Source organism: Taeniopygia guttata, chromosome 2, assembly GCF_048771995.1.
Source record: "Taeniopygia guttata chromosome 2, bTaeGut7.mat, whole genome shotgun sequence".
Lineage (NCBI taxonomy): Eukaryota > Metazoa > Chordata > Aves > Passeriformes > Estrildidae > Taeniopygia > Taeniopygia guttata.
The window spans coordinates 13,246,596-13,270,886 of record NC_133026.1 but is presented as its reverse complement, the minus strand read 5'-3'; the positions used below and the strand labels follow the sequence as shown (position 1 = coordinate 13,270,886).

Here is a 24,291-nt window from a genome sequence, read left to right as displayed (position 1 = left end):
GAGCTGGCAAACCCCATATACGTTTTCTTTGAAATCTTTTGTCTTTATGCCAATCTAAGCAAGAGAAATGCTTTTACCATTAGCCTTTAGATTTCTTATAACCCATGATCCTTGCTTCATTCTTAACACATTTAAGCAGTGGGTTAAAGTTTTTCCTTGCTTTTTTTTTCTTTTTTTTTTTTTGAACAAGTCTAAGGGGTTTTTCTTGTAATTAGGGTAAGGGGGGGAATATCCCACTGGACAATTACTTTCTGCATATTTTTAGGTCTCTCCCATTCAATAGAGCTCATCAATGGGCAGTGTTGGACATTAAAATGCATGAAGTTGAATTAGGCTGTTCGGCCCCCAAATGGCCCCATAGACAGACACCTTGAAAGAACTGTCATTCAGAATACAACTAGAAAATAATATGTATTTTAGGCTGGAAACATAGAGGCATTTAAATTTGAATCATAATCATAAATGGACGAGTATCAAAAGTGGTTATGGAACGAAGCCAAGAAATTATCAGTTTTTCAAAATACCATTTACAAGAGGCATTTTTGATTTTTCTTTGGTTACAAATCCATAGATATATGCAGGCAGCATACTGAATCATGACAGAAAGATCTTTGGTGTATGAGGTGATGGGGTTTGTTTCTTCAAGTTTTTCCTTTGCTGCTGTTTAATCTGGAATTGGTCCCTATTCCCGTTAATTTTAATTGTACGCTCTGAATTTAGAGGTTTTATGTTGGTATACTTGGCATGCTTCCATTTTATCCTTCCTTGCCATGCTGGAAATGGGCTCTGGATCAGACACTGCAAAGGACATGCATTTGCAATGATGCTTTTAAAGGCAGGCCCATCCCCAGCAGCACACATCTGCTGGTTGATGCTGCTGCACAGCTCGGAGTGCTGGTCAAAGGTGCAATCCAGTGTCTGACAATGGTGGGTGAGCCCATGCAGTGAGAAACTCTCTCTTGCTTTGCTTTCATAGCTGTTTTCAGGCTGCGTGTGACACCCAAGAGATTGAAAATGAATTCTGGAACATTATCCAACAACAGGAAAATTTGGATACTGCAGAAGAAAGATGGCTTTTCCTTTCTCTTTGTTTGAGACCTCTCTGGTCAGTTGAAAGTTATGCTTTCTTTCTGTATTGACTAACATGGTTTTTCTTCATAAATCAAATAGAACACATCTGGAGACACCTCCTGCTAGATTTGCTGCTGTGTTTGTAGTAACAGAGGATCAATGATGAGTTGTTTCACTTCAGAGGACAATTTTTCAGTGACAATTTCTTGAGTTTGTTGGGCCCCAGTTGCACAGAGGGATATACTTTTTGGAACACAGGGGTGGTGTCTTCCATAATGGTTCTATACTCTCATCTCTGCATTTTGTTACTCTGGGACTGTAATGCTAGAACATGGTATGTTGAATTTTGGGGTTTTAACAAAATTGCAGGGTCTTTCCAGATGTTTGTGGAGACCAATCTTCAGTGGTATGGTAGGAAAAGAAAATAATCGAATGGAGGGGAGGAAAATTAAGGTGTGAAATGCATGCCATGTTTCCTATGCTGTGTACTTGCATCTCATGCATATTCTAATAAATAATCACTAACTTTCAGAAATAAGGCAATAAATGGTTTCTCCCATATTGGTATACCACATATGCATAACCTGATGCTACTAATGCACATTCTCCTGAATCCCCTGCACTTTTCTGCCTGGAAATTGGACCTCAACAAGACAGGAAATCTATTTGCCCATTTCTGCCATGTGACCACATGAAAGTGAATCAGAATTTGGGTTGTCCTGAAAGTGTTACCCATAATGCTATAGAGCACATTTGAAGAAAACCAAAGTTTTCTGCTTGAGTAAAATTTGTTTTGGATGAATTCCGTGGAGCTTTAAGTGGAAACCCTCTTTGGTAACTGAACAAAGCCATCAGGTATGTTATCTGACTTGACAGTCTGGTGTTTGATTAATCAAACTGTTAATTTGATTTTAAATGACTGATGCTCTTTTAGTACATCTGACTTAAGTGCCTGTTTATAATTACACGGTACTGAATCAAAGGCTCTTCCCAGCCATTGTACAGATTAGTTTGAAAAGATGTGTTTTGATTTTAGTAGTCGTAAAAAAATAGCATTGGTGTTTACTTTAAAGCACAAATATGTTCAAAGAAACACATAGTTAAAGTGATAAAGCAGTGCCCTCACACATTTTATCTGAAAAAGGAATGCAAGGGTGCAATTTTTAATAAGTTATATAAACAGCACACTTTATCTTCTAAAGAGATAACCAGTTTGGGGGCATTCATAGCGGTTTGATTGGTGGGCACTTAGCTTTGTGTAATGAACATACATCATGCAAAACTTTTGTAAAACTGCTGGAGGTAGGGGATTTAATCTTGCATGCAGCTGCTTGCATCTTGTATTGTGCTGGGAACAAATTCCTGTGGAACTTGAAAACCAAGTAATGGCATATAGTGATTCGGTGTGCTGTGGTGTATTTTCAAGTGGATTGGAGCAAATGTTCAGATATTAGGATAGCTGTGGAGGTTCTGGGGAAGTGGAGGTTATAGGGAAGGTCCTAATCCTATAGACAGCTAAGCACAGGCTTCCTTGAAATAATCTGTGTAGTCCCACTTGGCCTGATGGTTGTATGAATTAAATGAACACTTAAATGTAAATTAAACTGATCAGTTTCTGCAGGGTTCACATATGGTTGTATCTATAACAGCAGGAGAGTGTCTGCACTTGGAAAAAAAGGCTACAAATTTCTGCAAAAATACTTTTTTGAAATAGTTGAGATTATGGCTAATCACTAACATGGTAAATTCAATCTCTAGTAAATGTATAAAATGTGTGAAGAGTGTCATCTTGGTGTAGCAAATAAAAAAATGTCTGGAGGCATTATTTCTGCCTATTTTTAATCTCTGCATGTCTCAGATAGTACATTATCATCTCTAATTTTCCTCACAATCAGCTTGAATATCTCAGGGGTATGTATAGCAACGCTGTAATTATTCAGCAGATAATCTGATCATAATGATACTATTTCTTCCAAGTTTGTTTTTAGGCATTGTAGCTAAGTGGGTGTTTAAAAAAAATATTCTAAATTTAAAGAAAGTTTTCCATGCCTTCTTTTTTTGTTTCCCAACTACATACTGGTTCAAGAGGCTTGATTTGCACAGAAAAGATACTCAGCACTTTTTGGAAATTATTACCACATAGGGAATTCAGGCACTGTAAAAGCCCAAGTCATTAGTCATTCTTGAAAATCTTGGTTGAAGAACACTAGGCAATGCAATCTCTATTTCTGTAGGGTTTACTTTTTCCTGTTTCTTTTTTCTCATATACAATTTCCTAAATTCTTCAGTCACTGCAGTCTTTCCAGAGTACACAGACAGTAAAACCAAACTAAAACACCTCCTTGATTCTTCCCTTTAGTTTTTCATCTATCATGTAGAACAGTGTGAGAGCGTGAAACAGAACTGTTTTTTTCTCAACAAGGCATTGTTGAGGGGGGAAAAAAGACATTTTTTTGGGGAAAAAATTAGTCTCCAAAGGAAAGAAGCACTGGGAAATATACTTTTGTTTCTTCTCCATACCCATCTGAACCCTAGAAAGCTGAATATTCTCTTAGGATTCCTAAATGACTCTTTACTTTGTTGGCATGTCACTAACCTGGGTTTTTAAAACCTGGTTTATAGAAAAAATACTGAATTTGGCTGGTTTAATGGAGCTTGTGTCCCTGAATGAGGTAAAGTGAACCTCATTCAGAAGTTATATAAATATGTAGATCTGATTTTATTTTTTAAATTTCATGCCTCTGTGCTCTTCACAAATTCTCTGTGTCAAATTCACAACCAGGTTACTTAGAGGGCAGAGTACCTTTGTGAGAGCCGTGTATCCCTCAGCATTCCAGGGTGCCCTGAATCCTGGATCATGCATGTAGAGAGTTACTCTGGGCTCTGTTTTAATTTTTCCATCTGTGTTCAAAAATACTGCAGGTTTGCGGTGGGGAGCCACATCATTGTTCTGTTTTATTCAGCCTGAGACTGTTGAAGATCCTTCCTGGGGACTGGCATGGCTTAGAAACGGGGTGAATTTGAAGTTCAAGCGAGATAGCTAGAAATGTCTCCTGGGAATACTGAATGCAGTCTAAGGCAGTGGCAGTGGTTATGACTTTGTGAAGCCATAACACCAGTGAGAATGGTATTTTCCATAGGTTTTCAGAAGCCTGCAGGGCCAAGTGAAAGACAGGAGCATCTGTCCTATGTGTTTCTTGGGTTTGTGAGTTTAAAAAAATGTTTCTTTTTCTTTCAGAATGAAAGAAAAAAGGATTTTTTTTAAACTGTAGGAACCCTAGGGATGAGGCCAGAATTAATTTCAACTAATTGTAATACCCAGCTGAGATTAGGAGCCCTGTTCTATAGAGCATGAGAAGAGGCAATTTTAGAGTAGCAACACTGAATTATCCTTTAAAGCTGTCTCTCAGCATTGACTTATATAGGCAACCTTTGTTGATGTGCCTCCTAATTAGGCACCCCAGAGAAATTCCTGCAGTTAGTGAGATGAATTTGGATCTCAGTGAAATAAAACTTCCTCAAATTCATCTCCTGTCCATTGCAAAAAATGATATAGAAGAATATACAAGCATTTAAATTTTACAGAAATGTGTATTTTTAATCTGTAGAATTGATCACTAAAACTTTGGTTAAATGCCTTGCCTTGCTTGGCTAAGGAGATGAGTCAAAACCTAATTTTGTTTCCCCAGATGATGTTCATTTCCACCACTTTTATTACTTTTGAGCATATTTTTACAGCCCGAAGTTCAAAATTTCCATTTGTGTATCACAGATGATGAATATATCATATTTGATGATGCACTGCAGAAATATTGTTTAATTTGGATGACTCTGTTACAGAGAAATGGAAATAATGGTACCATTTACCTGAAATGGCAGCTGTAAAGTTCTGAAAAAATAAGTAATATTTAATATATAATAATATTGCATGTGACTAAACATTCTTTTATAACAAGGTATGAATGGGCTCTTTTCAGCAGTCCAGAATTTGACATTAGGTTTTGGATATACTTTAATCACTCTCATTCTTCTTCTACCTAAAGTTAAATTTTAAATAGTGAAGAACTTAATTATACTTTTTTCTTTTAATTTGCATGTTTTGTATGGATCTTTTGTTAGAACTGCACTAGGGCAAAACCTAGATTATTTTCAAATCAGATGAAATGCAGCAGCGTGGCTGAAGAGTTTAGCATAGAGGATTTAACATTAATAAAAAATATTATTACCATTAATTTAAAGAAGTCGGTGCAAGTTATCCAGAATAACTCTTGGAGCTAGAAATAGGTATTTTCTCACAGATAGTGCTATTCACTCTCTTCTCTAGCAGTGACCTCCCAAAGAAATTCCTTCATGAAGAAGACATTTCTGTGGGGAAAAGGAGGAATGTGAACTTGTGTATCCTGATAAATTGCTGCTGCTAAATTATTAACTGAATATCTCAGCCTCAGTTCTGGCAGTTCCAGCTCTTGTTCTCCTTCAGAGCAGCTTTGTCTTTAAATGTAATAAATGTTAACTGTAGCATGAAGACTGAAAATGAAGGGAAAAAGAGTTTACACTTAACAAAAAACCTTGCTGCAAATCTGTCTTGTTAAGCCATCCTGACTTAGTTATAAATAAATGAATTTACTTTATTTTGGTTGTACTCAGATGTGGGTGGGTTTGTGTGGTGTGGTTTGGTGGTTTCCCCCCTTTTTTTTCCTCTTTTTTGTTAATTTTTAGTTAATTTTTTGTTTTGGTTTTTGTTTTGGTTTTTGGTTTTGGGTTTTGTTTTGGTTTTTGTTTGTTTGGTTTATTTTGTTTTTTCTGGTGAAGGGAAATGGATTTTTATATATGTAATTAGGTAATTGGTCCTGTACTGCCTATAGATTGAAGTCAAAAGCTATTAACTTCAAGTATTCACAGCTTTGAATGCACAAGGCAGAGTATTCACAAAGGGAAAAGAGCACCTATATGGATGCACTGCTGTGTGCAGAGAGAAGTTATGGCCACATTATTTGAATTTCTTTGGATATACTTAGCATTTAATGGTGAGGTTGAAGGGGTATCTCCTCCTCCTGCACAAGTTCCTAAGCACTTTCACCCATACACCAGTTTTGGCTGGGAGCTTGTGCTGGTTTTAGTACTGTGCATTGTTAGCTTGGATTTGCCAAATTTCTGATGTTCACTCTGGATTGGTCACTGCCAATAAGCTCAGCTCAGGTGAAAGAGGATTTGCAATAGTATGGAAGGGGAAGGAGTTTGCTGAACCCGAGGTTGTACAGGGCGGACAGGGAGTCCAGGCAGCTGGTGACAAGGGACTTCAGAGGGATTCTTTTGAATGTTTTTGTTCACACATTTAGTCAATATATTAAAAATCTTCACTTTCAAGAAGTTGATGCAGAGTCAACACTGCCTAGGTGGTCTCAAAATTCCTACAAAATACCTTTTTTCCTAGTCAGACCCAGCATCAGCCCCAGTGTGGCTCCTGCAGAGCAGGATGGTCTTAAAGGCCATTTGCAGTACTTGTCCCATCTGCTTGTGCTTCACTTTGCTTTCTGTGCTGCTGATGGTTTTTACTAATGCTTCTTTGGCATTAACATACTAATCCTGCTTGAGAAATCCTCTCTCCATTTTGGAACTATCAGAGTTCTTGCTGCCACCTCTGCTGGGTACAGCCCTTAAGGTATTCTCCAGGGTAGGGGGATATAGGAGGGTGAGTGTTCAGATATTTAAACTGGGTTTAACTGAGCTAATTTCTGTACAAGGGTTAATCCAGTTTAGAGCTCTGCACAGGTTAATGTTGTCCTCTTCCAAATTAGCTTGCAGAGTTTTCTGCTCTGGATCAGAACTGTTCTTGGTGCTCATACCAGGTTTTGAAAGCTGCTTTTTTTATTTTCAGACTGCAAGTAGATGACACATATGTTTGTGATCCTCCAGTGTCTCCTTTATGCGTTTAAATCCTAACTAGGGAGCCTGGAAATAATCTTGCGTAACTTCTAACCACCAGAATTTTTTTTTTAACCATCTAATTTTTCTCATACAAGGCAAGTCTCTGAGCCTATGAATCTCTAGAGTCTTCCCTTGTGCTTATGTCTCTAGTAGTTACTTATTGCAATATTCTGTATTTGGGCAAAAATCCTTTTTCTATTTTTTTTTTAATCTGCATTAATGAAGACTTTGAAAAAGTGTTTTGGTGATTCTTGGAGCATTTGGGGAGTGAAGAAACAAGAAAGTGAGTAGTAAGTCTCATTTAGTCTGCAGACACTCCTGAGCAAATTATATTCCTAATTTTATAATTAGAAAGAAAAAAATATGGATAAAGTTAGTGGTGAGTGGCTGTCACACTACATAAGTTGGAATTGGGTCTTCAGAAAAATTTTATGAATGACATCTAAACCATAATATTTTAAAGATGTGTTAGATAGAAGTTTCTAATCTGACAATATGGCAGGGAGAATATCCCATTGAACACAGCTCTGCTGAATATGTTTTTTAATAGATCTGTAGATGAAAGTAAAAGACTATTGTAGTTGTCTGGCCTGATGTCATTGAGATGAACAAATTTTAGTCACTAATGTTTTTAGGAAGCCTCCTACTTCTCTTTGAACAGTGGTGTATTGTACAGGTTGCATCATACTTACACAAATATAAGTCCATGCATGCTAAACTTAATGAATGAAAAATTGATTGTGGTCAAATTGAAGATGTGGATTTCCAGAGACTATAATGTCTGAAGGGTAACCTTAACTAGAAAAGAATAATGTAATTAAAACAAATTATTTCAGATTCATTGATAATACTTCTACTTCAGAAACAGAGTTTGCATGTCTTCATCTATAGTGTTTATTAAAACCTCTCATTTTTGCTTCGATTCTCTCATGCTGTGCTTAGAACTTCTATTTGCTGAGGAATTAGCATTCACATTTGCTTCCTGAGTCTTTTCTTAAGCTTGTGTCAGACAAAACGAAAGAAAAACAAAGATTGTCTGGAAATTCTAAAGTAATTTAGTTTTATAAATCCTTTCAGGAGATCCTGTGTTTACTAAGTGAACTATGTAGGGTTAATTTACTAAAGTGTTCTGAAGGATTTACCCAAATGAAAAAAGAAACATTACCTAGAGTTGCTGTTCTTTGCCAGGAACAAAAGTAAAACAAATCAGTGGCAGGATGAGTGGATCCGGTTAAATAATAATGTCTCTCCAGCAGGAAGTCTGTCTGTCAACTGAAAGGTGAGACAGCAACATAACGACAATGCCCCGTGGATCAACTCTGAGAGTAAAAAAAAACATCCCACAACACAACCCACCCCCAAAAACCCCTCAATGAAAATATAAGATGACAGAATTCACAACAGCATTTTTTTTTAGTCTTTTAGCTCAAGTGTCTGGAAACACATTTCTTCTCTGGGGTTATTCACATGCAGATTCCTCCTTGTGGTGGAATGCCCCAGGGTAAGGAGAGCAGAATTTGGCCCTTTCTGTTTGCTCACTGAGGCCAAGTGCTGCTTTCTCAGTGAAATACCTGCCTTGGAGCTGCACAGCTGTGACATGCAAGAGTAGCTTTGGCATTTCCTTTTTGTTTTTGGTATAGGAGGTGAGTCCTGTGAAAGCTGAAGACTTTGTGTGGAAATGAAGCATGCAGGGGTAGGTGACATGCATGAGTTTTGGCTGGAGTGGGGATGCTTTTGTGACAGCAAAGATAGAAATAAGGCTTATCAGAATTAATATCAAGTTAAAAATCCACAAAAGCTTTTCAGTCTGGTGCTCTGTTATTTGTATTTCAGTTCTGGATGAGTGCAATGCTCCTAGGACACATGAAAATTCCCTGGAACCAATAGTTGTAAGTGTTCATTGCCTCTGAGAGAAAATAATGTGTTATTTAAATATGGATTTAACAGCTGACAGAAGTTTGAAAACTTTGGTCTCTGTTTCTAGGACTTTCAGCATATAATTTTTCAAAATCAGGCATTGAGAAAACCCGAATTGCCATTTGTGTGCTTAAAACATCTGCAGGAAGAGAAGGTGTTGGGTTGTGCTGCAGTGATGGTTCAGCTCTCATTTCCATTTGGTAATTGCTGTGAAAGGTTTACCTGCTGTAGTGTAGTTTATGTTGTCTGGAAACGCCTCTCTCTCTGTCTGTGGCTGCTAAGCAACAGCCCAGATATTTACTGTCAAACAAATAAAACAAAAGCCTCATCTGCCACTTGGAGACCCGACCATTGTTACCGAGCCACTCAGCTGGGCCATCATATTTAGAGTCAGCTCTAAACGTAGTTTTCGACCACATAGTAATTTAACTGTAGGAATCCTTTCAGTCTTCACATTAAGTAGAGAGATTGTAACTATATGAAAGTATTCTAATGCCTCATATATTATTTATTTTAAATTGTTATGTTTTTTTCTCCATCAAAGGGTGAAAGGAAAACTTACCTCATAAGACAGCTTAATTTTCAAAAGTAGAGTCACCTTTTTGGTTACCCTGGAACAACGAGGGATTTCTTTAATAAGTTCCTGCCATGATTAGAGCTGAGCCCTTCTCTTCTATTACATGCTTGATCCAAAAAAATAACTAAAATGTATTTCTTGGAACTGGTCTGGAGAAAAAAAAAAGGAATATAACAGAAAACCCAATTCCCAGAAGGAGCAGTCAGGCAGAAATGTTACTGACAAAAGGAAATTACCATTGAGGCAAGTAGGTAATCAATAGTAATCAAGCTGGAGGCTCTAAAATACAGAAGTTTCCTTCATGACTTGTATCATGTTTGTCTGCAGTGGGTCAGAGGCCAAGACAGATGAATTGCAATTGAGGTAAGCTTTTCAGAAAGATTTAGGGGACATGGAAAATTCAGTTCTTGATGACTGTAACTTGTCCCCTTCTCCAAGGCTGTGTTTGCCAACTGCACTCTGTCTGTCCCTGTGACCACCAGCAAGTGGGTTGCTCCTTGCTGTTCCAGCAGATCTGTCTTCTGGTCATTCTGGGAACTTCAGCTGGCATCTGCCAGGTGTCTGTACAGTCCTACACAGGGAGAGGCCTCAAAAGCACAGAGAATGGGTTTTGGGAATAACTTCAACAGCGTTGCTAAAGCCTGTTGCCAGAAGTAGGTACCTAAATATGTCTATATCCCATCCTAGGGTTATGCAAATATTTTAATATAAGGCAGAGAAATGAATTTTGGTATTTTCACCAAGTGTGTGCTGGAAATGGGTGCCCCTGGAATGGTTAAAGAAATATTCAAGGAAGCCATGGCACCAAAATACCAAAGTGTTCTAGAATTGCCTTTTGCTGTTACAGGTTTCAGTATTTGGGGAGGAAATAATAAACGAGGCCTGAAAAATAAAATTCACTAAACAGACTTCATGGATTTTGAAGCAGTTAGTTCCCATACAAAGTCTTGCTGTGTATGGGTTTGGAATATTAATTTTACAGGCTAATCCATCTGGCCATCTGCTCATCTGAAATTCAAACAAGGATGTGTATTGCAAGTTAGTATCCTATAACAACCAATAGCTATAAGTGACCAGCAGAATGTGTCATTCTGTCTTGCTCCTCCATCAGTGAATGACTGCGACATGTCATTTAATACTTCAGCCACTGATTATTCCTGATGGGGAGGAAAGGTGAGAAAGTAAATTATTGAGCTGGTAGTGATGTTTGGCATGCATCTTGTGGATCCACTTTTTTGTCACTCTCTCCCATGGTCCAATTATTATGGGTTGTGCCAAAGGCTAGAGGAAAGACTGTGTTTAGATCTTTAGATTGGAAGTAGCGTGACAAATAATTTCCTCTGAGAATTACTTTCCTGTGGAAAGAATTGGTCATGACTGGATAGTCAAGACCAATATTTCAAGCTCTTGACTAGCCTCTGGAAACCATGAATATATGCAGGTCTTTTTGAAACCTAGGAAAAATTTGATTTAATGTGGTTCCAACAACCAAACTGAGGATTTCTGTGCAGAATTGAGAAATATGTATTGAGCTTTTTAATTTGTACCTGACTTTATTAAACATTCATTTAGTAGCTCATGGTCTCAGACTCAATATCTTTAAATCACCAATATTTGCCTAATCATTTTATAATTCTAACTCAGATATAACAAAACCAGTCTTTGCCATTGTCTTTTATTTTTTTAACTTTAAATGTAAATTTTAATTTGTTTTTTTTTGAGAAAAGATGCCTTTGCAAACCATTTTAGTAGCTGTTAAAGTCTTTGTCATATCAATAGAATGCTTGAAATATTTAAGATTTTTGATATTATGATTATACTCTTTTAATTTCTGTAACTTTTTGATGTGGTTATGGCTTTAGTTATGTAATAAATATGAAACTCTAAGCAATAGTTAGTTATTCATTCTTTATGTTCTTACAGTCCGGTACCACAACAATACAAAAAAAAAGAAAGTGTGAGGTAGGATACAGTTCTGAAGATTTTGATAATGGTTTTGTGGCTGACCACCTTTGGTGCCTTTGGAACACTTCACCAGTGAGATACTTAAGAGTGAGAACTTTATTTTTAAAGAGAGAAATCTTGTCTTTCTACCATTTTGTTCCATGAAGTTGCCTAATGTCTGGGTTTCCACTTCCTATTCTGCAGAATGCATACGGTCAGAGTTCATTGAATTCTTAGAAAAAAACCTGAATCAAACCCCAAATTTTCCCAGAATCTAAATGTAATTTGCTTTTGGAGTAATTCCATTAATTTTCCTAGTCTGTGTGAGGTGTGGTAGCAGGAACTGAATCATAATGTTTGGAAAAGACTTTAAAGTATTTAGAAAACTATAAAATATTATTAAGTGTGTAATTAATTGCTGAAATTCATAGTCTTTCTAATGGGTTTACTTTGTTGTTGTAGTAAAAGGAGGAGTTAGATTGCTCTAGGAAATATTTTTTTTTTGTAAATTTTGAAACCACAGCAATTTGGATAACATATTTTAGCCTACATAATTGTTATGAGTTGCTGCATTACAAGGATTCCACATAAAACCACTTCATACCATCAAGGGTAACATCTTTATGTAGGTGAATAATAATAACCATAAGAAATCAAAGAGGCTCAAAAGAAATAAAAAAAGGAGGAAGATGAGTGTACATGAGTGAGATGATATTTTTTGTTTTCTCCGCTGTTAAATAATAGTGAGAGAAAAGAAAAAGACTAATTTTTTCACGTCTATTTGATATTGAGGAGGAGTAAGAGAAAGAAACCCTTTTGCTGAGAGCTCTGAATTAGTTTTGTTTGGCACCGTTCAGGTGCTGTAGACCAGGATAACAAAGAAAGCTTTCAGTTTGCCTTGTTGAGGTTCACTGAAAGGAAAGAATGTGACTTAAAGAAGAGTTTAGGTAGAACCTAGAGAGGCAATTAAGTAATTTAAATATTTCTGTTTGCTTTTCACTGGAAGACAACTCAAGAGTTTGGAAAACACACAGTCAAAAATATCGTGCATTTCCCAAGCAAGTCTGTCATTGCTATTTCCTGCCTTGCCATTACCTAAAGGAAGAAGCAAATTGTGACACATTTAAAATCAATACCGAAAATCTAAGTGCAAATAAGCTTTTCATTCTGGTGAATAAATAATTATAAATGGAAGAAATATTAATAATGCAGATTTTAAAGAAATCCCTCATAAAATTTAACCTTTTCTGAAACTATTTGCACAAATATCTGACTAGAAAACATCTAATTGTAGATATTAGTAAGAAACTTGCTAATCTGATAAACTGATTGTATTGAATAAACACTGCTTTCTTCCAAAATATACCTGGTTTGTCTTCTCCTTCTATGATTGTTTTTTCCTGAGGCTTTTCTACATTTTAATGTGACTAGAATAATTTGAAAATTGTGTATTGAATAGTTTCTGGGAGCATGAAAGTCCTGGTTTGAGACAAGTGAACAATTAGTGTGTTATTTGCAAAGTGTTGGTAGTATGTGCATCCTCATGTCTGTGTCCCAAGGAGAAATATAAGAACTCAGTTTGTTACTAACTTACTTTCCATTTTTCTGTTGTTGCTCTGTCTAGTGCTTATTCTGACAACTCAAAATGTTGAACAAACAAAGTAAATAAGCACTATGGAAACTATAATTCATAAAATATTCATATGCTTAGAAAAAACGACATATTTAAGTTTCTTTTGGTCTCTTCAGGATGACTTTTGTCTCACTGTTTCAGTTTCAATAAAAGAGACAGCATGCACTGAACAGATAAAATATCCATTTATGTTTGAGGACATCGAGCCAAGTTTTGCTATCAGCTGTACTACTGTAAGTGCTGTAACTTCATTGGAGTTACTGTGGTATTATCTTGACAGAAGTAGACAGCAATTAATGAGGAATATAGTTGCTGTACATTCTAGGAAATCTTGAATAGTGGTATCTAATCACAGGCCAGATTTCTCCCTTCATCTCCAATAGGAAACTAAAGTCAGACTTGGGTTCCAGATGAATTCAGTGGGTGTTCATGTATGGCTCTGCGATGCAGTGCAGAGGGCACTTTGATCAAGCTTTAATTTAGTGGTTATGGCAGTTTCTTTGAAAATAGGGGATGAACACCTTTTATCTCAGGAGAACATATTAACCAAGTCTCCCAAGATCTGATGATATACCTTAGTTGCTCTACTGTCATTTAAAGCAGGGGCACTGACAGTTTTTCCATCAATGCTGAAAGTGTGCAGTATTTCTTCTCACAAGAGAGAAAGATAACCTACCTCACTGCCTAAGTGGTGGAGAGTCCCACCATTCATGAACTGTGGCTGTTTTTTCTGGGATTTCAAAGAAATGGAGTTGAGAGGTGTGAAATATTTCAGCATGACTGAACTTGTGCTAGTTATTCAACTGTCCTTCACCAAAAAGACAGAAAAAAACCCTAGAAATTTTATGATCAAAATAGTTATCTTCATTTATTGGGTTACAGGTTCAGAACTATTAGAATACAGTTACACACCCATTAGACACATGGCACGGAACATCAATGAGTTTGGCTGCCAAAACCTGTGTTTTTATCAAAGTGATTTACCCAGTAATTCTGTACCTGCTGGGTGTGTGCATGCAGGTATTATAAGCAGTAAGGAGACAAAAGACTGAAAAATGCAGTGATTTTCTCAGGTGCCATAGAACAGATGCTCCCAATAATAAGGGAAAAAAAAAAAAGGAAAAAGGCAATGTAGAAAGCGAGATTTCTTGGACATAGACCTTGCTGTATTCCAATTGGAGAATACAGGGAATTTGTACCTGCAGTGTAGTCAATTACTGGGACAGGAGGATTTACATCAGAGGAGCTTGTGCTGCTGAAATATCATCACATGTTCTACAAAAGAGTTTAGAATTTAAAATGTAAGCAGTCCTAGAATTTCATGTTTTCAGATAACCAAAACCAGCTGGTAAAGTGTCAAAGCTGCTGATCAGAAAATCCCAAAGTAAAGCAGAAGACGTGGAGAAAAAGGAGGCAGAGGTCAGCAGCATGGCAGCTCCTGGGCAGACAGGAAAGCTGGTTTTGTAGTGATGAGTTGGTTTGAATGTGACAAGAGAAATCCTTCTCCCCTGCTCACTGCATGTTAGGAAAGAAAGAAAGAATTTTAACATCTGAAAAGGATACTTGTAGCAAGGCAGAATTGTGCCTCAGAAAAAAAAGAAAAAAAAATTTAATATAACAAAAGTAATTAGATTATTTTTCTGTTCAAAGTTGTTATTTTCCATGTAATTGTGATAATTTTTATTGGATGGTGGAACATAATTTTCAAGTGCCATGCTGTTTACAAAGTTTAGAAAACCTAGTTAGAGAACAAATCTTTTATTGTCTTACTAGTAAAACCAGTCATGTGGCTGGAAAAGTGAATTCCAAATGTAAAGTCCACAAATGAATGAAGAACAGCTCATGTGCATCCACTTATATTTGTTTTGTTTATGAGCAATGAAGGCTAAATTACTATGAGGGATTCACAAAAATTGTATCTTACTTGCAAACAGCCTAAATGTGAAAATTGAGCCAGTTCCTTGTGAATGGAATTTAACTAGATTTGAGTGTAAGAAGCAGATGTTCTCTATTTACATATATATATTTTGAAATACATCAGTTTTTACAAAAAAAAAAAAAATTGTTATTGTTCACATGCAGTCAGGAAATCCTGAGTAAAGACTGATGACTGATTGTCTCCTCTATCTGACATCTCATCTAGAGGCCTTCCCTGTGCAAGACAAGTGTAAAATGCTGCCACACTGATACAAACATAAATGATAATGTTAGACAGAGAGGAAAGCCCAAAAGAGTGGTGGTTGTATTAGCAATGGTAGGCCTTGGATCAAACCAAGTTTTATTTTTAAAATTATGACTTGCAACCCAAGTTGTTTAACTACTTAGGAACCCTCTATTAAAACTCCAATACTTGTAATGAGATAACTAAATACCAACACTATCTTCAATAGATCCAATGTGAAATTTTCCCACCACTTGTCTCACAGATCTAAATGAAAATTATAAGTACATGGGATTTCGTTCATTTGACTGTCATCTTCTTTGCTAGCAAGTTTCCAAAACTGAATAAGAATGAAATAATTTGTAGATGAGAACTCAGCAGGAAAGGGCAATGCTCTGCAGTGAGAATGAATCTGGATAATCAGCTTTAACTCTAGAATTCCTCATTGCTATCGATATGTGTCAGTAGGCTGTCATTATTCATGCCTCTATTAAAAAAGAATCAATTTTACTGCTGGAAACAAGAATCCCTCCAGGCAGAAACTTCACAAACTTTTAAAGATATTTCTTGTTTCATATGAAATGTTTGGGCAGGGGATTGTTCACATTAGTATTTAAATGGAAAAAATACTGATGCATTCATTGCTGCTGATTTGGTACAACAGCAGTATCTGCTGCAGTGTTGTTTTCAAATTCATCATCCATCTGTTGACTTTTTTTTTTTTTTTTTCCTAAGGAAGCAGAAATCATTGTGCTTTTTGTTTGAGAATATGATAAATATAAGTCTGGATTCTTACATTACCATAAACATTGTTTATTCTTCAAGGTCTGGAGCAAGTGTATGAAGGAAGTCTGTGATGCACAGCAGAAGTTTCTGGGCTGGCAGCTGGCTCTGGCAGCAGTCACACAGCCACGTTTAAAATGATGAACACATTAGAGGTTGTCAGGTTGGCCTCACCATTCTTGAGAGATCTCTCCACTGATGTGGATTCTGTGTGTGCATGTGGAGAGAGTAAATTTCACTTAGAGTGAATAAGACTCTGGAATTATTTTTCTCCAACAGTTTGTGTACTCACCAGAGTGTGCCCCCTCCTTTAGCTAATATTTGCAATAACTTTATAGGCTAAAACAAGGCTATGCAGTAGCTGTCAGTAGCTTAATCATCTGGCTACAGAATTAACCTTTGACCTTTCTTAGCCTCATCAGGAAATTGATTTCAGGAGATATTCCTTAACCCAGGATATGTGGTTAAAGTTAAACATCACTAGTAGGAAGTCTAGTAACAGGAAACGTGTGAATGCTAATCCATACAAACATAAACAAACCTTTGGCTTGCACATGGTTTTATTGGAATTTTTCTCTCGACTCCCTTTCCTCCAACAAGCCAGAAAAAATTACAAGCAGCTTGTTAAACTCTTTGAAAAAACTTGAGGGTTTTTTTTTGCTGGCTATAGATTTATTAGATTTCTGCTAAAGGAGACTTTCAAACTTGGGTAGAATTTTGTGAAGAATCATCTCAGGACAGTTACATGCAATTAATCTTCACTGCAGTTCTGATCAATGAGGTTTATTACCAGAACACACATTTTTAAGCAAAGTACTAAGTGGGGAAATTTCTTTCTGTGTAACAGAATTGGGTGATTTAGAGAAAAAGGGCTTACAAAAAAAATCTCTTTCCATAAGGTTATTTTGAAATATTAAAAAAAAAAAAATTGTCAGAAAGTCACTGAAATGAATATAATTTCAGGACTGAAAAGTAGCTTTAAGAATTTGAAACATTTTTATTGTTTTCATTGAATTCCAGCTACATTTCATTAGGAAAACAGGCTGGTGGGACTCGCAGCTGAACACAAGCCAGTTAATCACCACAGATATAAGTACAAGCCTTATCTTGGAAACCTGTGACTTATACTTTTCTCTTCATATTAAATCAACAAAACCTTCATGTTCATATTGAGCTCCACTGAGTTCAGTGGGATATTGTGCATGTCCATTGACACAGATCCTCTTTCAGGATTAAGGCCAAAGTAACTTTTCTGGGAGGAGTTTCCTTGAAGTCAGAGCAGGATCTTATGGGAGCAGAAAAAAAAGTCTACCCTGACAAAATTCTCTCTCAAAACAGGAAAGAACAAGATAGTTGTAAAACAGTAGCTTACAATCTCTGTATTTCCTCTTTTTTCCTGTCCACGTTGAGTAAATCAGTGATATCCATAAAATAAACCCAGGTAAAGCATTTACTATGCATGTGAAAGCAGGGGATCTGTATGGCATTAGAATAGTGTCATAATGATACGTGTTCACTTATTTACAAAATTGGCTAACCCATGAGGCATACAATTCGTGGCTTTACTTTGCAGATATTTTTTTTTCCTAAGGGAACATTTTCAAAAGAGTTCTTAAGATGTACTATTATAATAAGTTCAATAGAAATGTCATTGCATGTAAAATGAATATCTGATGACTATCTAAAATATGTTTAATGATTAACAGCTATGAAGTAAACTGTAAACTTATCAGTCCAGCCTTTTAACATAAATTTGAGATCAATTCATTTTGCCTTAATATAGCGTCTCCTGTAGGGATCATAAAAGCTTCTCTTTGGGGTTTGACAGTTCTTTGAGTATTTGGTTGATTTTCCATTTTTGGAGCCCTGTTTTGGAGCCCTGCAGACTGCTGTATTGTAGTCATTCACTCCACTGTAGTCCAAAAGCTCTTTACTTACAATACCCAGGCAAACTTGTAAAATTGATTTTGATCACAGCCTCATTAAACATGTTTTGCAAAGTGGGAGTGATGAGTGAGGAATATCCAGCCTGCAAAAGCCTTCCCACTTAAATGTAATAATGTTAAAAACTGAAGAAAAAGTTGCTAAGATGTGTGACAATATTTATACAAACAACTCTTAAGGTCTGATTCTCTCATTAGTCTGGTACTGTTGGAATCATTCCTGAATTCAATAAATTTAAATATAGCTCAAGATTTGATCATAAGTTAATGGAATTTAATGAAAAGCTATAAAGAAGAGGTGGAATAAGCCTAAGAGTAGTATTAACCAAATTTCTTTTCATTTGTTTGATAGCAAAAATCAAAGATTTCCCTTTTTAATATATGTTACCATTTGGCAAGGGGTTTAATCAGTTTTACAGTGAATTTGAATCAGGCAATAAATTTAACATTTTAAAATAATTGAACCTTGTAATACTACTCTTTTTCTACAGGAAAAAACTCCATGTTTTTCTTATAAATCTACCTTCCCCCCGGCCTCTGTTCAAATATTGATTTATGTTTTCTGTTAAAAAACTGCTGGTACTCATGAGAAAGAATCTGTCTTTATGATACTTGTTTTGATAGAACAGAAATCGCTGCCAATGTGTCAGTGTAAGGCACAGTCCTTTCTTACTTCATTACCTTAACAATGGCATTCTAACGAGGAATGTAATTTGCCTAATTAAAAGGTTATCTGTTGTAAGGTACAGCTGTCCCTCGTGCTGCTGGCATGAGCACAGAACTGGGCAGGAGTACTTGGTTAACATGGGAATCCCTTACTTCCCCCAAAAAGAACTCACCTGGTAATGCACCTGAAGAGGCTTTGCAGTTGTAGATGCTGGAAAACATGATGAGGAATCAGACCCAAGTTCTACACTTCAGGCACAAGATTATCTTCTGATACTTCAACAGGTGGTGCTGCCATCCTCAGGGGTTTGGATTCACTGGAGAAATGGGCTGACAAGAACCTCACAGAGGTGGACAAGGAGAAGTGACAGGCCTGGCACCTTCAAAGGAGCAGCCGCATGCACAGCACAGGCAGGGTCTAACTGGCTGGAAAGGAGCTTTGCAGAAAACACCCTGGTGTCCTGGTGGATGCCAAGCTGTCACGAGCCACAAATGTGCCCTTGCAGCAAAGGCTAAATGTATCTTGGGCCATACTGGAAGAAATATTTCCACCTAGCCAAGGTAGGAGATCCTTCCCATTTCTGTAGTACTGATGAGGCCACTCCAGAGTGCTGTGTCCAGTTCTGGGCCCCCAAGCACAAGAGAGACATGGACATACCAGAGAGAGTCCTCTGAAGGGCCATGAAAATGATTAAGGGACTTGAGCATCTCTCCTGTGAGGAAAGGCTGATGGAGCTGGAAGAGTTTAGCCTAGGGAATAGAAGGTTCAGGAAGGCACTTCACATAAGTAAATAGATTAAGGAAAGGTGCAAAGAGGATGGTGCCAACCTCTTTTCAGCTGTGCCCAACAACAAGACAAGAAGCAATGGGTTCCATCTGAAGCAGAAGTTTCCTTCTGAACATGAGGAAACACTTTTTCACTTTGTGGCTGGCTGAGCACTGGCACAGGGTGCTCAAGGAACATGTGGAGTCTCCCTCCCTGAAGATATTAAAAAACTGTCTAGTCATGGGCCTGGGCATGTAGGTGACCCTATTTGAGCAGTGGGGTTAGCCTGGATGACCTCAAGAGTTTCCTCCCAACCCCAACCATTCTGTGGTTCTGAATGAGTGCTGTATTTGTTTTCCAGACTTTCATAGGCAGTGCATCTTGAAACAGATCAAATGAAGGTTATATCAGTAGAGTATGTTGTTTGAGCAGCCACTTATTGATCATGTGAAATAAAATAGTTGCCCAAGTCTTGAGTGGAAATGGAAACCTCAAGCAGAAGAATATGCAATGTGGGGTTGTGGGGCTGCTAGTTTTAGTCTGTCTGTTATTACTTCAGATTTGTGTAATGGAATGAGTTCCCCTCACACCTAATGGACAGGTATCCTAAAACTGTAAATTTACATCTTATTTGGTTCCAGATGATACTCCTTTTGGTGTTCTCAGACTTAGATTTGGTACTAGAAGATTCAGTGTTCTGTTAATTTGTCCTCCATCTTTAAAGAAGATTGTAAGAAACACAATGATTGTTTATATTATGTGTATAGGATGTCAACTTCTAGAGACAGTAGTCAAGAAAATCCTTTTACAGAAAAAAAAAAAATCAATAAACAAATTTGTTAGATTTTAATCCATCATTATTCACAAAACTGAGGCCTTGACAAAGACAAAACAGAATTTTTGTATATGTTACTATAGTGCATGATAAAGTAAGTAATGGGCTCTAAATTAACTTTTTCACATCAGGAGTGTCCTACAGCCAGAGTCTGTAGCTCAGTCCGCTTTCTATCCTGTCTAGACATCTGCTTCTTCCACTGTGGGATTATTTCACACTTGCAGTGGCATCCATTTAGAATTAAAGGCAGTTATGGTTCATTAATTTCAAGCTGTTGTTATGATCATACCTACACAATACATCTTTGAAGTAGTTTGATTAAATGCGTGTATGAAGGATGGGATGAGTTATTGCAGATTTTCAGTTTTAGACATGCTGAAGGAAAACCAGCACTTTGTTGTGTTCCAGTAAGGCTAAAAAGTGTTATAAATGGATATTTATTATCATAGCATTATGGTGATAGCCAGCAGTAAATGCGTGTGAACATTTTAACAAAATGTTCAATTTTTCTTAACAAAATCAATGCAACCCCAAAGAACTATCTTTTGGGTTTGGATACAGCAAATTCTGTTCAACATTATCATCACAATGCAAATGAGTTTGGAGCTCCTTGACCACACTGGTATGGTAAGAGAGACCTGTCAAAACCCAGAGATACCCTAGGAGCTCTGAAGTGGATGGTGGATCCACACTATTTTCTCTTCCCCATTACTAACCACTTCTTCAGGGCTGAAGGTCTACAGTAGATGTATTTGACAGTTGTTTAAAATATACAGACCCCCCAAAGTTGCACTTATAAAATAAAGTAAAAAGATTTTGAAGTCAGTAAAAAGATTTTGAAGCCAGAAACTAAAATTCCCTTCTGCTTTTCATTCTACCTTAGTCTCTGAAATTTCTTTTTAAAGCAAGTAGCTTAAATTTCGGGGCATGGTATTTAGTCAACCCAAAATATTTTGCCACAACTCCCTTAATTTACAAGCTCTTGTGGTTGAACTCAGAGTCTCTGTGTTTCATTTGTACATTTTTTGGTGGCTTAATATGTTTTCTTCTCTTCCTGATATATTTGAGGCATCTCTGTGCTGAGCTTTCTCATTTGAAAGAGGCTGACAGCATATGAAGGCAGGGAAGTATCCTTTGATGAGAAAATGCAAATCCCAAACAAAACATTTGCAGAACCACTAAAAACCATTTCCATACAATTAAGCAATGGTATTTATTATAGAATGATTCAAAGGTAAGGCAGACTCCTTATAAGCAATCCAACAAATAACTTCATATGCACCCCCTCCATTTCTTTCTACAGAGGGTAATTTTTACTTATTACAATTAGTGTCAGGACTCCCTCAGTATTTGGTGGAACTGAAGTTTGAGCTCTTGGTCTCAGGAATGACTTTTGAGTGGTTTAAGGAGTTTCATAGTATAGCAGGAAACTACTTTGGCAAATACAGTCAAAAGAAGTTTCTAAATTTGGAAGAAGATGTGGTGCTCTGAATCTGATATTCAGAGATGCTGGGTAAACCCAGCTGACATCAGTTTTCATGGCTGCAAATTCAGCATTTTGAAATGAGGGAACTGGCAATGCAAAAATAAACAAAATCTTGGAGAGTTTGGAAAGTATTAATCTTATTTTAAATTTTACTTCTTTGACTTACTGTTACAGTTATGGCTACATAATGAATTAATTTTCACAATACCATTTGATAAAGAAAATATATAGATCTGCGAGCTTGGTTTTTCTTTTTTCTTTTTTTTTTTTTTTGTATTTTTACATGATTTCCTTATTTAGTTCAACTTATATTTTAAAATAATTTAATTTAGCAGAAGCTATTTTAATTCCAATTGAACCTTAATTTAAAGCTGGTGATACTGTAATTACATTTAATTATAATGAGTATGGTTTTTAAACAGCCCTAGTTAGGTTTGGATTTATAAAAAACACATCAGTTTATGCTGCATTTAAAGTCTCATATTCTACTATGTTAAATCTTGTTTATTTCTACTAGTAGAGCTTGACTAAGAAAATGAATTCAAACCAAAATTCAGATATGGCATTTTTCTGTATCTAGTGAAACACAGATCCTATAACATCCAGATATTCAAGCGTGAATGCCTTAGGCACACTTCTATTTCTGATTTGGATTCACAAAGGTTGAAGAAAATATTTAACCAAAATATTATTTATCTTCTTCGCATTATAAAAATCAGATAAGGAAGTTAAGATGGAAAAAGCCGAAGGTCTTCTTTACTGGTGGAAAATAAAGTAGCTTAATTCTAGGGTATATGTGGAGTGCTAGGAGAAGAATTTAGATGTACTGATTCTAGCAGCCTGCAGTGTCTTGTCTCCATTGTCATCAGAAGATTAGATTGCGCTCAAAATTTCTAAGCTAATAATTATTCTTTATTTATTAAGTCAGACAGAGACTGACTCATTTGACTTAACAAAATTTAAGGTGTGATCAATTTCATTGTAGTGTAGATCAGCAAAAGTAGGTCAGATGAATCATCTTTAAATGACTGTTTTTCTTTAACTTGAAAAAAAAGCAACCTAAATTAACTAGCTCAGATATAAACAATATAAACATCTACAATCAATGGGATTAAAATCAGATGAAATCTACTCAAAATACTCACAGTTTGGTCCCAGCTGGATAAAATAGGCTGTAGTATGTTTGGTCTGGTTCAGTCTTGGTCTTTACATGTCATGTAGGTGAGACCCTGGTCTGTACTGAAAAGCTAATTGCCGTCCTTAAAAGCTTCAGATTTCGGGGTGTACTTCTGCTAAGTGCATACCTACAGGTGGGCAGTGTGTTTGTAGTTGGGCTCATATGTTGGCATAGACCTACCTAAAGCACCTGGTTCAGTAGGAAGAAATGCTGTCCCTCCAGATTTGCTCCTCTTCTGACCACTGCTGGCCAGTGGGTCAACTTCCTCAAAGACATTGCAGCCAACAACAGCAGGAAGTGTCTGTTAGAGACTCTGACCAAGGAAAGGAATACCTGGGGAATTGAGGTGTCTCCAGGATAGAACACCTCAAGAGAAGGATGTTTGATCTGGGAAGCTTTGGGTTTACTTTTATGCTGTCAGAAAGTAACTCAGGAAAGGTTCATGTCATACTGAAGGGGCGGCAAAAGTGGAACCCAGAAGTTGTCACATCTGTTTGAGAAATGCTGTGTCTGTTGCCATGCCAATTATATAAGGAGATCTTTCTGTAGGTTGAGTAGCTCTACATTATTAATCCCAGAGTGAATGTATCTGAAAAAAGCCAAATACTGAGAACATCGATAAAGTTCAGGTGTACGCATTTCATTAGGAACAGAAAAGGTGTAGGAGTCTCTGAGTGTGCTGAAGAGGTTATTTTCTTAGTTTTAGTGTTTTGCTGGTTCATTCCTTTTGATTTTGAATATCCTTTTTATTTCTTCCCTTCAGTTTCAGACCAATTCTTTAACTTAAAATTGTTGTCTTGCACTGTCTCAAGGGAAAGAGCTGAAACTGCTCCTACAGTTTTCTAGCTTAGTCCTCTCTATAACTTCCTTTTCAGAGTTTAACTCAGAATTTGCCAATAATTGACCATGAGTTCAATTTTTTTAGATTGAACCTCTTTTTGTAGTCTCTTTTTGCAGTTTCTTAAGCTTGCTATTGTTGCCTTGATTATGTATCATGTAAGGAATTGAATTTCTTGAAATTAAGATGATTCTTGATTTCATCAATAGTAAATCTCCATCATGTTAAATCTATTTTTAAACTCAATCTGACTAGTAGTTATCTTTAACAAGAGATTAAATGTATACTGTACCTTAGGTAGTGAATGTATTTTAATTTGCTTCCAAAGTTACTATGAAGTTCCTTCAGGTGGCTGTAATTAACCTCTAACCATTTCTTATGTCTTCTGTTGCTTTGTACCAAAAAAAAGCGGTTGGATCCCCTGTGGTTCTCCTCCAGCATCTGCTGCTCTTCTGTGTTTCTGCTTGGCTCCACAGCTCGGATCCATGTAGCCTTCCTGCCGTCAAACACAGTGCTGTTCCAATAGAGCATCCTTTAATTCTCTGGTTCTTCCTGTTAATCTTCAG

The 24,291-nt window shown here is 36.7% G+C and overlaps 1 long non-coding RNA gene across 1 annotated transcript in view; it reads left to right on the top strand.

Annotated features, from left to right (window-relative positions):
- The window catches only part of LOC140682586 (uncharacterized), a 36,749-nt gene that overhangs the window by 9,764 nt on the left and 2,694 nt on the right, over window positions 1–24,291 (top strand). The window contains exon 1 of the long non-coding RNA XR_012054444.1: window positions 1–24,291. This exon is cut by the window's left edge and continues 9,764 nt beyond it. This is a non-coding gene — a long non-coding RNA (uncharacterized lncRNA).